Here is a 17,204-nt window from a genome sequence, read left to right on the forward strand (position 1 = left end):
CGTCCTCCTGAATAACCATTTTGTTCTCTCTTGTATAGGCCGAACAAAAGCGCCAGTGAGGTAATGGCCTGCCTTATTGAAAGCCTCAGAATGGGGATTTGATAAAGATTTTTTTTTTTTTTCCGCTCCTTTTTTTTTTTTTTTCTTCTTCTTCTTCCTTTTGCACAAAGTACACGGCAATGTCACAGAGAAACTGACACGGCATGAAAGGGAGGGAAAAAAAAAAAGGCTGGAAAAAGTGCTTGCTGTTGCAGGTTGCAACGATTATTATTATTATTATTATTATTATTATTATTATTATTATTCTACATTTCTAACTTGTAAAAGTCAGAGGTGAGGCTGTTGTTTTCCGGGCTGCGGCAGAGCAGGTCAGGTGCAGGCGTTATGGGTTTTACAGTGGAGCTTAAATCCAGAATACATTAAAGGTCTGCCGTGGATTTGGCACCGTCTCATAATTTTGCATAGGGCGAGTCAAGTTGCGCCTGATAGAATTATTCGGGGCGCATACCCTCGGTGTCTTGCGGAAACCCCCGGTTTCTAATGCTGACTCCTTCCTGACTACAGTCGCCCAGAAAACACCGCATGCCCTTAAAGCGTTGACAGGGCACTGCGAAATGTCATAAATGCGCGGGTGTTAATGGACTGATGTAAGGTCGAGATGCGCGCCTGCAGGTGTGGATGGATCCCGCAGCCGTGTGCAAGCCGCCTCAGCCTGCCCACGGTGGATGTAACTCGTAATTAACTCATGGCTAATCAATAAAGCGTTTAACAGAAAGCACAATGGGGCACACAGGGGATGATCCCAAGCCAAACATATTGGATGTCACTGATCGTTACAAGGTGTGGACACCCTGTCTGTCTGTCACACAGGGGGGGTGGAGGGTGAGGTTGGAGGGGAAGGCAGAGGGAGAAGATAGGGGCACTAGATGAGGGGAGGGTGTGGGGGGGGGGGGGGGGGGTGAATGGAGGGAAGGAGAGAAGGGCAGAGAGGAGAGAGGGGATAAAGGGGGGAATGATGGAGGACAGGGGAGGTGAGGAGAAGAGAGCAAAGAATCCCATTTCAACTGGCATAGATACACACACACACACACACTCACACACACACACACACACACACACACAGAGTCAGTTTCTTTCTGCAGCCATTATCCCTCAGCCATATACCAATCACATGTATCAACCCTCACACACACACACACACACACTCACACACACACACAGTGGATATAATCCACAGTGGATTAAGAACGAGGCCTTGCATTTTACAACAGCCTTTCGTAACACAGGAAGCATAAAAACAAACAAAAAAACAAACCCCCCCCAGATGTTTGGCAGGATTGTTTACTAAGTCCGTACACTGACAAAACACCAGGCTCTTCAGATGCTAAAATCATGTTGTTTGTGGCGAGATGGTAAATGTTTCAGTCGTAGCACAGTTTTTTTTTTATATATATATTATATATGTCATATTGGACAGTGCACTTTGCTACACCCACCTGACATTTCATCCTAAAAAGCCCAAAGTGAATCAGTTCAAATATAAAATATAATGTAAAGACAATACAAATAGATATTCCAGTCATTCAGCTTCTTGACACAGTCAATAGTGACAGATGGTTTTAAAACGGCTTTTTGTAAAGTAAATAATCTGCATTATTTTGCTGAATTTCCATCAGTTCCTGAAATATTTCTGCTGCTAAACACATCATCGCCTAGCAGCACTTTCCTGACTGAAATCCACTTGCGCACACACACAGTGTGACAGAGTGACGCATTTCACATTTCTAGAACGCAGTAGGCTAGTTTTCTGCAGCAGTAGCCATAAAGGCTGAGCGAAAAGTCAAAAAAAAAAAAGAGCGCCACCTACAGACACCGAAACACCTGAAAATGAGAGCGACGCCCCGAGGACACCCCGGCGTGTTCTCTGCCCATCACTGAGCGCATAAGGGAATTACATCTATGCTGAACGATCCAAAGACACAGAGCGCAGTTGACAGGTGGTCTTTGGAAGACCAGATCGGGCGAGTCAGTTAGACAGGTTGAGTTAAAAGGCAGCAGGGTCTGCACTATGGAGGAAGGTTTAAAGCCTCAGAGACAAACACCAAAGCAGACAGAGAGAGAGAGAGAGAGAGAGAGAGGATCAGTGCTCTCAGTGTGAATAGGCTTAGCAGTAAAGAAATATGACTTTGGCTCTTTATCTGATCAATCTGTGCCATATAGTCTAAATCACAGACGTACCACTCGTATTAGAGAGATGGAGCACTTTTCATTACAAACCCATCCACAGAGGCGAGAGAGAGAGAGAGAGAGAGAGAGAGAGAGAGGGACCAGTGGCACCATGAGAGCCTTTAGAAAGACCATCATCATCACTGAATGCTAATGCATTTTACATTGAATCTGTCTATTGACATATACACACACACACACACACACATATGCATTCACACTCCTGCTAGCATTTCCATATGCATGAGAGAGTGGACGCATTTGCTGCATCTGTTTTGTGTGTTTTCTCGCAGCTCGGCCTGATGGGAGATCAACGGTTGGCTTTTCTCCCTTTGTGCATCTGCATAGTATTGTGCGCGTGTGTGTGTGTGCGTGTGTGTGTGTGTGATACAGACACATTGACACAGTAATCAGTAAAAAGGGAGGGGGGGGGGCCCTATTGAAGGAGACGTGGCCAACCGACTGTCAATCATGTCACACGCACAAACATTACTACACACACACACACACACACACACACACACACACACACATAAATATCCCTTCATTAACACTGCTGTACTTGCCCTTGAGGAGAAAGAGTAACACTGTCGAATGGCTGTTTTGAGGCTCATGCTGGGTCACTGTTGAGGTTCACAATGTCACCTGATGTGTGTTTAATACTGAGTCCACCCTGCTGTTCAGGCCGGGTTCCCTCGCCCTCGCCCACCCCTCCCGCCCTGAAACGTATAATCTTAACAGGTGCATCCAAATTTGTTTCCGCTGAGGGACGTCCCAAGTTGATCTGCAAACAAGGCATCAGCAGATACTGAGCGCTAAATGGTTTTATTTAGGGGCATGAAAATGGCATGTGATGCTATTGTAGTAGCACTCCGCGGCATCAAGTCTGATGCAAAGTTCTCCAGAAGCCGGAAACCTTAAAAGGTTTACTGTGAAAAAAATGAAAAGTTACAGGATCCATTCTTTAATGCAAACTGTCTCTCTACATCAGACTAATTGACTTGACTGACTAAGAGCTATTGGCCATGACCACATCAATAGAAATAAAGGAGCACGTCCACACATTGCAATAGTTTAATACCGCAAAACATGAATTTAACACTTAATACCTTTCCAGAACACGCAGTAATATCAGCTGCACTATACTATGACCAAGCTTTTTGACAAAACCTTGACCGATGGTCCCATGTTTTGTTGCTGATCGCGCATGCTTGCACAGACAAGACAGACAGAAAGCAACAAACTTACTGGACAACTTTCTGTCACTGTCAAACTCTCTGTGTTCTCTGATCTTGAAATGTCAAAAACAGACCATCAGCTGTTTATTGAAGTCGTCGATTTCATTTGTACTTAGCAAAATAAGGGGCCGGTGACTGTCCCACTTCACCAGATGATGTAATGCACAGCTTTTTGATGTTGCTTTTCCGAGTTTCGGTGTTGACGGACAACTTTAAAAAAGAAAAAAAAAAAAAAGACTTGAAAATGCTAGTGTGGACATTAAATTTCCATATGTAAACAGTCTTTCAAATGTATCTGCTGTAGTGTGGACACGGTCAGACTCTGAAAAGTGCAGGACAGACACTGTAAAGTTGAGGATTAGAGCTTTAAAAAGATACTAAAATGCTGACCACCAGAAAGGGAGGTGGTCGGTCAGTCCTGCAGCCGTTTGTTCAGCGGCCAGGCGGGAAGAAAGACACGCAGACACAGCTGCCAGATATTTACAGAACAACACATTTCACCGGCATCTCATTAATGAAGAATGCAACATAGACAGTTTAAACACAGGGAGAGACAGAGTGTTTGCGTTGGCTGCCTCTCGTGTGTTTGACATGCCTGGAGTTCTAGGACGAGTGTAAGCGTAAGTGTTAATAGGTGAATAAGTTCAGGCAAGACGGAAACAGATTCGACTCGAAGTTACCCTTTTTTCCTCTAAGGATGGCGACGGCAAATATCTGAACAACTACTCAATGCACAGTCATAGGAGAGGATGAGTCCTACTGACTTTGGCGATCCATTGACTTTTCTTCCAGCGTCATCATGAGGTTGACATTTGTGATTTTGTGAAATTGTAATCACTTTGATGAACACTTCCTCGAGCGCCATCTGTCCAGCACTTTGGATTCTGACCAAATACCTGCAGACCTAATGACATTCCCATCAGCCTCAGCTGGAGCTCGTGTTTAGTGCCAATTAAGCAAGCGCTGGCACGCCAACACGCCGCACTAAGATGGCGAACATGGTGAACGTCGTACCTGCTAAACAACAGCATGCAAGCATTGTGTCATTGTGAGCCCGTTAGCATGCTGATGCTAGCTTCACAAAGCTGCTAGCGTGGCTGAGGACTCTTATTCTTGTTTCTAAACTGCTGATGTATGTTTGGTCGTTTTGTCCCCTCTTTTTGTTTGTCAAATACTCTCAAATATTATTTACATCTTTAATTATGAAATTAGAATAGTGCATTTAATGAACTGAACCATTATCCTAATTTTCATCTCTCTCAGTGTCCTCATCATCTGGCTCTTCCAAGGAAGTGGATAATCATGAGAATATTGTTCTGCGTTTGGTAAAAAAAAAAAAAAAAAGGACTCCACACAGGGTGTAAGAACTGAGGTCAGACAGCTGAGGCAATAACTGCAGATAAATCACACTGAGGTTAACCACAGCCATTTTATATACTGCTACAGCTGAACAGTAGCATGGTGTCTGATAGCGACGACCCAAAAAAGCACAAAAGCTCTCTCAATAATCCTGCCGTAGTTTGAGAAAAAAAAAAAAGAGAGCGGTATCATCCTCAGGTGACTTGCAATGACCAGTTACAGGCACATTTCATCAGTAAAATACAACAGCGCGTTCATCCTGAAAACAAACCCCGCTCTGAACTAACAAGGAGATATCTGTGTAGCGTTTAACACATAGAAGAGCTCAGATATACTGTAGGAATAAAACCCGCAAACACCAATTACAGTTAAACATCACTCCGTAGTGATCCGAACATTTAGAGGACGGGTTAGATTTCAGATTAAATGTGAAATTAGGCAGGGTGGATAAGGGAATGCGGTCACTGCTGCAGACTTAGATTATCTAGATGATGATGAAAGTGACGTTGTTGTGTAGTTAGCATTTATGCATAGTATTTATGATATTTAAATACTTCATTACAGGCTAAACTGTACCATTTAAGGGCCACTTCATGACCAGCAAACCACAATCGTTGACTGATGGTTACTAATGGCGAAATCATATTTGACGAACTACGTGACTGACATTACAAACCAACAACGTACAATGATTATCATGAGTGAAAACACGGACGCGTGATCATCAGATCAGCTAAACATTCCACTGGCATCATATTAAAATGAGGATTTATATAATAGCTAACTCGGCTCATTTGATTGACTTCTAATAATGATCAAAACCAATAATAATAACCGATTGCTTATGAAATTGATGAGTATCAGAAAATGTGATTGATGGCTAATATGCCAGAGCATTTGTTGGCATTGCAGCACAGAATTAAGCCAAAAACATCTAATCGAAACATCAGATCAGCCAGACGAAAAAACGCCTACTTTGAAATAACGCATTCACTGAGCTGATTGATGGTTATTACTGATCAAGTCAGATTAGCAGACTGGCTGAAAGGACGACCCTCGTCATTCGAGTGACTTTTGAAAACGTGCCGCAGAGCCTGTTAGAAGCGGCCGCATCCACCAGCGCTGAAAAGAGCAGGAAAATGGAAAACATCTGAATCTGGTCCGCAGCCATCTGTCACACGGGAAGAAGAACCGAAACTGACTGACGGTTGCTTGGCGACGCGCACAGACACATAGACCAAAGCAGGCTCACAATGCACAACACGCACAGCTCACCACGAGTGTGTGAAGGTAAGGACGCGGGCTTAAATGGTCAGTTACTGAAAGGGTCAATGCAGATGACTTTAGAAATTTTATTTAAATTCAGAAATTTGACTGCTATGTGTTTTTTTTCCCCCACAAACATGTACTGAAAAAATGTGGCTTATAACCAAAGGTGAACAGAGCTGCCCGGCATTGGTTCCACTTTTACTGCTTTGACAAGTCAAAATATCTGCAGTGGAAAAAGGTATTTGAATTTGATTCATTTGGAACGGCAAACATTTTCAGAAATTGGAAGGGGGGGGGGGGCTTCCAAAGGGGAGCATGACTGAAAAAGTTTGGGAACCACTGCTCTGGATGATCCACACATCTCACTGTAACAGTTTTCAGTGGACCTACCTTCATCTGAATACATAGTCCCATAAAACCGTTGTGTTATGTGGATTATCCAGAGTAACGGGGGCATTGATTCTAGAAAGAAATGTTGTTGACGATTAAATGTGATTTTGTGAAAGAACCAACATCTTTATGCTAAAGCCACAAGCAGCATCAACCAATCGAAAAGGCAGACAAACCTCAAACACCTGAGGCAAATACCACGCCAATAACTGATTAAAATCACCCTTAAAATGAGACAAATTACATTTGTAAGTTGTAGAATATATGATTTCCCTTTCCCAGACAACAAGCTTTGCGCACCAAACCTGAAAGTCCATCGACTTCCATCGTATTGTGGCGGCACCAGAGGTCAAAAAGACAGAGAGCTCCAAACCTGGACGCAAGAAACAAAACTATGTGCGTGGCTAGAGACCAGAAGTCAGAAAACATGCTGTTTCATCATTTCAAATACACTGTAGGCTCAAATTCAAACTCTATATCCACTTCTATGCCTCTCTCTCTCACACACGCTTTGATTCTGGAGCTTCTACCCAGTGTTAAAACCCACACACACACACACACACAAACTGCAGCTATATTACACATGTATACATGGAAGATGTTTCACACTCGCTCCATCATACACTCATCTCTCTCCTCTCTGCTCTCTCATCTCTCTCCCGGCCACCGCTGGTTTTGTTTACAGGCCAATTTGAATGAGAATGAATCTCTCTCGGATGTTTCTAGAAAGCGGTCTAATCCACGCAGGCTGCTGCGAGGCCCCGGCCCTTTGTTTGGGATTACTGCAGCTTAGCGCGAGCTAACAATGAGGAGATGAGCAGCTCACCTCATCGCCGCTAATGAAGTGTGGAGAGTCATTTAGCCGCTAGCTAGCTGCTACCGAGCCGGGATGATACCTTCACACACGTGTGCACGCACAGATACACACACACACACACACACGCATGTTTGCATTGCTGTGCATGTGAGGACATTGACTGATGGCATTTATTTCTGAACTTCTTATCTCTCACAGTTGCACACTGAACCACTTGAACTCTTGTGTTGCCCTTAAAATTCCTCTTAAGTAGCTTCAAAGTTGGCAAAATAACATTATCGCAGAGTGAAAAAACATCGTCCCATTCACAGTGGGCATCACGTTTGTTCAAACGCTTCACTGAAGCGATCGCGGCAGTGTTGAGTGAAACATACAAATCCAAGATTGTTTATCGCAGCAGCGTCCTTCAGATGGGAAAATTCCACATGATGTGCGATCAATGATTTCTGAATCATTGGAAAATTTGGGATCTTGACTACATTTCAAGCTCCTAAAATCAGTGTGTTTTTTTTTTATATAAACGATGGATCACATGATTGCTTCTGTGTGACATAGGTCGCATGCAGTGATTATCATCTGACTCTGTAGAGCTATATAGCCAGTTTCAGCTTCGTGTTTAGCCGTCCGGCCTGCAACTTCACCGTTTTGGTTCACGCTTATCAGCATTGTTTTCAGGCGCAGCAGGCAGTGTGCGCTACCTGCCCCCGTGGGCAGATAGCTGGTGACCATAGTGGAGCATTTGGCAACAAAAGAGCCAGATGTTATCCTCAGTAGTTGGTGGAGACCAAAAGCAGAGCAGAACAGTGAATATTGGAATGCATGGAGGACCGCACTCCTGATAAATGACTTTGTGAATGGTGTTATTTCACTGTTTTACTGCGATTGTCGAGACATAGGACAAAAAGATTGTCACCTTGACAACCTTGGAGTTGTAAAATCCTGTCTAATAGCTTTTTAAACCCCTGTGCCGTGTTTTGGGATCTAATAACTTTCAAACTCATCAATATATTATTCAGAGAGGACTTGGAGACTGGTTTGAATTTCATCTCATGACCAGTAGCCATGGCAACATGCCTACATCAAGGCGACGTAGTGTTATCTTCAGTTCGGCTGCTCACTTAGACAAATACCTTCTGATGTTTTTCGAAAAACAAGCGAAAGCGATATTTTCGTTCTACAAACACACACATCGATGTTCATGCTGACTGCTTTCAATGTGTGTGTGGGGGGAGAATATAAGCCGTGGCCACCAGGGTAAAGAGGCACCGCGGCAACAGGAGAAGCAGGAAGATTTAAGCCTGGCAGAAACACACACAGATAGCGGTGGTCCACACTGAGAGTATGTTGGCTTGTCTTCTGACAAAGTGACTGAGCCTGGCATCTGATTAGCGGGGACTGAGGAGAGGAGAGGATTCTGATGTTTATCCAGGTCTAAGGATGATCATGGCAGGTTCAGACCGCTGTGGTGGACTTGGATGGTTAGCAAGGGAATGGCAGTGCTTTGGTAATGGACCAGGACATTCCCCTGGCTTTTACACACACACACACACACACACATAGAATGCATATACACACACAGGTACATACACAGAAGGCTACAACAAAAAGACGTTTCACTTCTAAGGAATGGTGGTCCGATGTTGTACGAGTACCATCAGGAATAGTTCATCCGGCGGCTCCTCTAAAATCACCGTCACTAACCTTTCGGCTGTCACATTCGCATCAGACTGTTGAGTAGCAGTAGAGATTAAGCACAACAAAAACACAAGACATCAATTTAATCTGTGACAAGCAAATGAAAAGTACCAACAACCACACAAAATAAAACATAACCCGGAACGTTGCAGTACCCTCTGACATGCACTGAACACACTTCACCACTAGTCACCTGCAAGCCTTAGCTGTCTATTTTCCCGTCACAGTGTGGTGTCATATTTACTGCAGAGCATCACCTTGAGAAACCTACGCTCCCTACATACACGCAAATATTTGAGGACTGCTTTCATCGTCTATTTAGCAACTGGTTTACAAAACAATGTAAACGGGGAGAATTGATTCCTTCGAGAAAGAGACAGAATATCCCGAGGACCAGAAAAACACAGATATTCTTCACAAAACAGATTGAAAATATGGTTGCAAAGCGCTTTTTTTTCTCTACCATATCACATAGGTCAAGGGCCCTATGCTAGCTCTGGTGCAAGTCATGGTGAACTCCAAATATTCACCTTCATTCAGGCCTTCAAATGTGTTGTTCAAATGTGTTGTGCATCTGAGATCAGACCTTGGTCCAACTGGACGGCATTTAAAAACCTCTCTTCTAACAAAGCAGGGTATGGTGTTTTGGTAAACCATCAGGTATGTTGGCTGTCAGAAAGACCCACAATTTCAATTGAACAACCCACCACATTTCTGTAAAACACAAAATTCCAACACACACAAAGTTACTGATTGAGTGGGAATGTTTGCTTTTTTACAACACCAGGCTGCATGTGCTTACACACACACACACACACACACACACACAATTATTTCATCCTACAGTGTCTCCAGCAAGCCTACAGAATGTGCAACAGTCAGAATCACAGAGTCAACAAGCTGTAAAGTGAAGTAGTCATAAACGTTCAGTGTTTATCTCCAGGCTGAGAAACCTAGCACCTCACTGATAATGTGTGTGTGTGTGTGTTTCAGGAAGGCCTCAAACTCTGTGGTCAGAGCAAGTCGTGACTTAACCCTCCCTGAACACACACACACACACACACACAAACACATATATACACACACACTCGTCTCCATCCTATTTAAACAGTGCCTGTTGAATTTCACAACCAGCTCATGAAGGACGCAGAAATGCATTGAGGTCCACGGGAAAATAAATCAAGGCTGTTTGCTTAACTCTGTGTGTGTGTGTGTGTGTAATGTGTGTGTGTGTGCAATGTGTGTGTATGCATGTGTGTGAAAGGTAAAGAAAGTGTGACATTTCAGAGACCCAATAAGAATATTGACTCAAAGGCATAATGTCATGTCTGCATGAGGAAACTGTGCGAGCATGTGCCTTTTTGCTAGAGACACCATTAAAAACAGCATTATCAGTGAGAGCATCTTCAGTAAGAAGAAAGAGGCCGTAAACATGTTTACATCCACCTGTGTGTGCATTTCAAAACCTCAATGTGAATGCCAGAAATTGCTCAAAAATGTCCAAATATCAAGTTTGTATTGGTTGCCTGAGATGGAGACGTTATAAAGAAAAGATGCAATTAAAGGTGAAAGGTAAAAGGATTTTTTTTTTTTTTTTTTTTCAGTAAGTAGCGACACGCAGGACATGCTTTCAGTGAGCCTGTTACCACCACCCACCATTACAGGCCTCCACCAGCCAGAAAACACAGAAATGAAAGATAAAAAGGGTGGCTGACCAACACGGAGGAGAATCTTTAATTTATTAAAATTACATGAACGCTCCCTTTTTTTTTTTCCTTAGAAAACAGCAATTGGATTCTGTTATTTACAAGAGTTACAAGTGCTCTTTTAATGTGCCTTTTTTTTTTTTTCCCAGCAGACATTTTGACAGACCCCCGTAAAGAAAATCACAGGCGTACATAAAAAAAAAAAAATAAAAAAAAAATGAATGAATGAATGACGGCCATCATGACCTTCCATTGAGCTGCTTCAGTTTCGGGGGGGGGCTGGCATTGTGCATGCAGACTCGCTGCCATGGCTCACTGGGAATATTTCGATTTTTCTTAAAATGTGTGCAAACATTCGAAAAAGGAAACTGAAGCTTTAGATACTCAAATGTTGTCCAGATTATAATTTCACACGAAACAAAGTCTTAAACTGTCATACATTGCTGAAGATTAAAACGCCCACCAGTATATAAAATATTCAGACTCAAGACCGGGGTCCAGGCAGAGACAACAGACGGGGTTCTTTTTAAACAACGGCAGGTGTCTGCACAGAGGGAACATGGTGCATACAGTCCCTGCTCCCTCCGCCTGTGTGGACACAGAAACTATAATTGGGGCCAGCTACATTAGCCAGCCCCACTGAGAGGGGCCACGTTCGCGTACATCTGTACTTTTACTCAAGGTACATTTCTTACGTTTCTTCCACCGCTGACAGTAACACAGTTTGTAGCGCATGCAACAGATGACAACATCTGTCTGAGCTGTGCGTGTGTGTGTGTGTGTGTGTGTGTGTGTGTATGTGTGAGCGTGCGGATACATATTGCCAGTTCATACTTGTGAACGGCTGCCGTGTTTGTATTATTTCACAAGTGCATTCCAGTGATTATCATCATGTATGAATGTGAAAGTGTGTGTGTGTGTGTGTGTGTGTGTGTGTGTGTGTTGGCCTTCTACTGAAGAGCTCCAAGCTGTCATGTTTCTGCCTCCTATGGTTAACATCTGCTGCATTTAGTGCTGCCATGTCGCTCTGTGATCTCATAGAATCAAAGTCACACGCTGCCGTGGTTTGTCATGCAACACACACACACACACACACACACACACACACACACACACATACACACACACACACACACACACAGAAGCTCATTATTCTGTCAGCCAGTCATTTACCACTGAAACCTGCCCTGAACATACAGAACTCAAATATGAAACATTAAAGGACATTACATCTTCACACATTCACAGTGAAATGAACTATGTTGACATATTCTAATTGTTTTAAAACGTGACGGAATATCAATGCTATTTATATAGAATGACAGATATTGTCCACTGCCAACTTTATGTTTTTCAACTTTCTAATTTATCCTTTTTTTTGTTGTTGTTGTTGCATTATATGCAAGTTTTCATGTGGAAGTTTTGTGTTTGTGAGTCTGTGTATGCTCTGAGAGACTCATTTACCCAAATCTCTGTATCGCCTCAGACTCTGATCACATCCAGATAACAAGAGTGAGACAGCTTTTCGGATGACTTTGGCTTTTCTTTTTGGACAATTTAAGGGTTTCAGACTTCATCCTTCTGTCGTTTAAAACTACCTGAGAATCCCTCTCGCCCTTCTCTTTTTTTCACACACACAGACAACCGTTACATCCAATCTTCATAACAGCTTTACAGCTATTAGCTCTGATGTGGAAAACTAGATGACTCCGCTGATGTTCACATCATCAGCCCCAATACCAAATATTTCTGGGCTCCCGAACCCAAACAATGCCGGCATCTGCTGCCGGACCAATTCTTTAATGGAAAACCCTCTCTCTCTCTCTCTCTCTCTCTCTCTCTCTGTGTCTGTGTCCTTCGCTCGCCCATCCAGGCACTAATGTAAATGAAAAGCAGTGGGACAGGGTGTGCTGTTAATGTGTGGACAAGGACAAAAAGCTGAGGTCTGGGGGTATTGTATTGGCCCTGTGACACACATCCCAACCTCAACACACACACACACACACTCACACTCACCTCCTCCTCCCTCTTCCCTCCCCTCCCTCGCCCCTATTGACGGCCCCCGCAAAATCAATAAAAATGATCTTGGAGTCCATCCACCATTTGGCTGCATCATCTTGGAAGTGGCTTCTTTAGGATATAGCAGCTATACTGTACAATGGGCCAGCCAGGCGCGTGTAATTTGCCATTGATTTCCCCCCCCCCCTCCTCCTCCTCCCTCTCTCCTCCTGACTCCTTAGCCCCTAGTCACTGCACACAACACAAAAAAAACTAACTTCATCATACACCCTGTTAATGCACATGCACAATAGCCCTCTTTTCTCCTGCCCTCTGGTAATTTCACTCTTTCTTTATCTTCCTCGCTTTCTCTCTTTTTCCTCCTTTATCTCCTTCGTGCTCCGGCCCTATTCCTGAAATCTCTTCACAGGTCACTGTTCTTTCACTGCAGTAATGGACGACTTGTGCAAATGTTGTTTGTGCCCAACCTGACCCCCCCCCCCCCCCCCACCTCCCCATCTCTTTACCTCTTTTCTTTTTCTGAAGTGAATTTCCAACATATTGATGTTGTCAACCTCCCATTTCTGAACACACTTTAGTTTTTATTAGTAATATCTTAATGTCTTTTTTTTTTTACTACATTGCAACTTTGTTTTTTTCTTAATCTCAGATCTTTTCATCTTAATTCATCACCTGGTTGAAATGAACACAAACACAATACATTTCATCTGACTTTTTTCTGTCATATCAGTTTGAAAATGTGAAGCTAATAATGCATGATTGATGATGTGCACAACTTTTTATAATGTTACTTACTGATGAATTGGTCACAGCATTAAACCACCAACCAAATGCCTCAATATAAGCATGCCTGCCCTATTTTACCAGCAGTTTATTTAGCGGCCTTAAATGAGGATGAAATATGGAAACACTGAGCTGCTGTTCAATCAGCAGATATGTCGCATATAATACAGTCTGTAACTGAAACAAGTTTACAACATTAGCCCCTGGATTTGATCACATTTAACCAAATAAAACAACTAAATAGATTCAGATTTTTTGCACCATAAAACTCACTTCAAACAGCCACTGCAGTATATTTAGTGCTAAATTAAGAGTCTTTACTGAAGCGGCTTCATAAACCAGAATGACTCTTGCAGTGCTGATAGCCTAAACAGAAAATTATAATTCCTCATCGTCACTGCAGACAGATGGCTGTACAGCATAACCCTTGGTGAACTGTTATAATAGCTTTAAAACCATGTTTAAAAACCACATACACGTGTCTCTTACAGGCAGTGGTGTAAAGTAACTAAGTACGTTTACTCAAGTACTGTGCTTCAGTGCAATTTTGAGGTATTTCTTTTTCCCGCTTCTTTATATTTCTATTCCACTACAAGGCAAATATTGTACTTTTCACTCCACTACTTTTACTTGATAACTTCAGTTACTAGTTACTGAAGATTCATCAATTAATTAATAGACTAATCGTTGCAGCTCAGCACATTTGACATCAAATAAACTCCCTGCACTGCTTGCAGCACACAAAAAAATAATCTTATGAAAGCAGACTTCACATCTCCAATCTCAAGTCATCGGGTCAAGTCACACTTTGAAGACTGGTCCCGACAGGAAAACAATTTTTGTCATTTTACGATGACGTTTCCACTCGTGACTGTGACATTTCTGTCTTATTTCATCACATTTCGTCTTACAGGGATGACCATCACTAAACTTGGTGACGATCTGGTCTCTCGCCGCAGTGGTGAAACGACATTCCTTTAACTTGGTGATGACGTCTCCGAGGCAATTCGAACACTCGTTCACCTGCAGCTTTCACTCGCCTGCTGATGGCCTTTTCCGGGCCGGGCGATGACATGTGACGACGTTTGTAAAGACCCGATCGTAAAAAACGCGTTGTGTATCGGGACAAAGACGTACAACAAATGTTCAACCTCGGCCTGAATCTGAGGAGCTTGTTGCACACTGAAGCAACACTTGTGTAAGCACATATGTCTCACACACACACACACACACAGAGACAGCTGTCAGTCAGTCTTTGAGAGCAGCGTGTTGTTTGTTAAGTCTGACACTCTGCCTCAGCCGCTCTAAGCCTATTACTGTATTCTTTCTCTGCTGTTCACAACACACACACACACACAAACATACACACACACACACTGCGGTGCTATCACTAAGACCTTATTCAATAAGCCTATAGCATATCCTCCAACCATATCGCACATCATTCTCCCTGCAAACACACCGTCTGTCACACACACACACACACACACACACACAAACGATATCTGAATCTTTTTTTCCTGAGTTGTCGTCCCTGTTTGTTGAGAGTATCATTTACAGCCAAGGTGTTTGAAGAAAGACACCTCTCCCGTGGTGTGGCGTGGTGTGTGTGTGTGTGTGTGTCTCTTTAGAGTGGGGCTTTGCGGCTCCTGACACCGTTATCAGCTCTAGTCGAATGTATTTCTTATCGAGGTGGAGGTGTGGAGGGAGGGGAGGGGGGGGCAACGACCGACAATACAAGCTTATCAAACGTCCTCAGCCACGATTCGGCCTGTCACTCAAGACCCACGTGCACGCTCACACGTGCACAGACACACACACACACACACATATACAAAAACACACAGGCAGCAGGCCCTTTTTGATTGATAGATGGCTTTCCCAACAAATAGAAAGCTGGGATCAACATCCTCGTGGCCCCTTTTTACCTTACACACACTTATGCGGTGGCATAACGTGTGTGTGTGTGTGTGTGTGTGTGTGTGTGCGAGAGAACATTCCAGAGTAACAAAGGTGGGATTAGGGATGCATTAGTTGGCCATGGAGCGAAAGAGCCCTGTCAATAACAGCAGCCAGAATAAACCCTGAAACCTCGATAAGAAGACAAAGGCCGAGCCAGATAGCAACAAGCAGGGAGAGAGAGAGAGAGAGAGGGAGAGAGAGAGGGAGAGAGAGGGAGGGAGAGAGAGGGAGGGAGAGAAGGATCAATAGAGGGACAGAAGAGGGGTGAAAGAGAGAGAGATGGATGGATGGAGAGGCAGAGAGGGGATCAATATCAAGAGAAGCAGGAGGAGAGAAAGTTTTGACAAAGACAGCTGAGAGGGTGACGCAGGGTGAGGGTAAAGGGAACGAGGGAGAGGAAGATAATGGATTGAAGGCTGGAGGAGAAGATGCCGAGAGTTGGGGTGTACGTACGAAGCAGACTGAGATGGGTCGATAATAATAGCAGGAATGTGGTTTTACATCCTGCTGCAGTCAAAAGTTTGGGGTTATTTTGAGTGTTTTCATTGAACTTGAGAGAGAAGACACAGGAACATGAACACTGAGCAGATGCATGTATAGATATATAAGATAGGAGGCCTCTTGACTGATCGGCTGCCAAAGAGTCTGTGTTTCTACTGCACGTCTCCATTTTACTTGCAGTAAGCACATTTGCCTGCCTGCATTACACTACGGTAAGGACTCAGCCTTGACACTCGCTCTACCCGGCTCTCAATTGAGCTCCTGGGCCCGAAAAAAGGCCCTGCTCTGGGGGTAGACGGCTTCGAGCCTATCGGGACACAGTTCGCTGTAATGAGTTCCATTGATTGGTCAAAGACAAGCCTTGAGACTGTTTCAACCACCCTGTTTCCACTGCAGGAACTTTTTCTATGGGCCCACGAGTTGTGCCTAGATTTCAAACAGAGGAACCGGGAGAACAAATCTGGTCTTCAGCCATAGGTTGAGGCCACAAAGAAAGTACTTTTCATTGGCCCAGGGAGCATCACTCGCTGGTCAAACACAAACCTGAAGGACGCTGGCATCTTGTGTGAAAGCGCACCATGGCTTCCTACCCTGATGGACTGGAATGGCAGATCGGGGATGTTTCTGTAATTAACTCATCAGACGTCCTCCAAGGACGGAGAAATGGCCTTCACTGTCTTATGCCAAAGGATGCGTACGCTCTCACTAGCGCTTTTACCTGAGACACAATCAACGCCGACGCAGTGAACCGTTATCGTCAGAGGATCCTCAGTCGAACCTTAGCAGCGTGTTCTCGCTTCATTGCAAAAGATCTTCAAACGCAGTTTCAGTTTTGCCACTTCAAGCAGATATCACGGTACAAAAACTGTTCCACATGGAAGATCCGGCTTCATGTCAAACAAGAAGAAAGTTGACATCCAGCTGAGGCCCGATGGGCTGCGTTTAGACGGAAAAAGGTAAAGCTAAATAACTCGCCTGTATGCTGTTTATCATCCTGCCAAAGACGCGCCATCTTGAACTGGTGGCTGAAGAGCGGCGGGCTCGTAGTCACAACAATCCTACAGAGGCTTGAACCAATGGCGGCAGGGCGGCGGGCAGCGGCGTTTGGCGGGGGGGGGGGGGGGGGGGGCGTGTAATTGTTTCACCGTTTCTCATTAATTAATTTCCCTCCTTCATTTATACTGGAAACACTACATAGGTCTGGGAGGTATAGGTAATGATACAGAGGGAGAGACATGA

Source organism: Enoplosus armatus, chromosome 7 (assembly GCF_043641665.1).
Source record: "Enoplosus armatus isolate fEnoArm2 chromosome 7, fEnoArm2.hap1, whole genome shotgun sequence".
NCBI lineage: Eukaryota > Metazoa > Chordata > Actinopteri > Centrarchiformes > Enoplosidae > Enoplosus > Enoplosus armatus.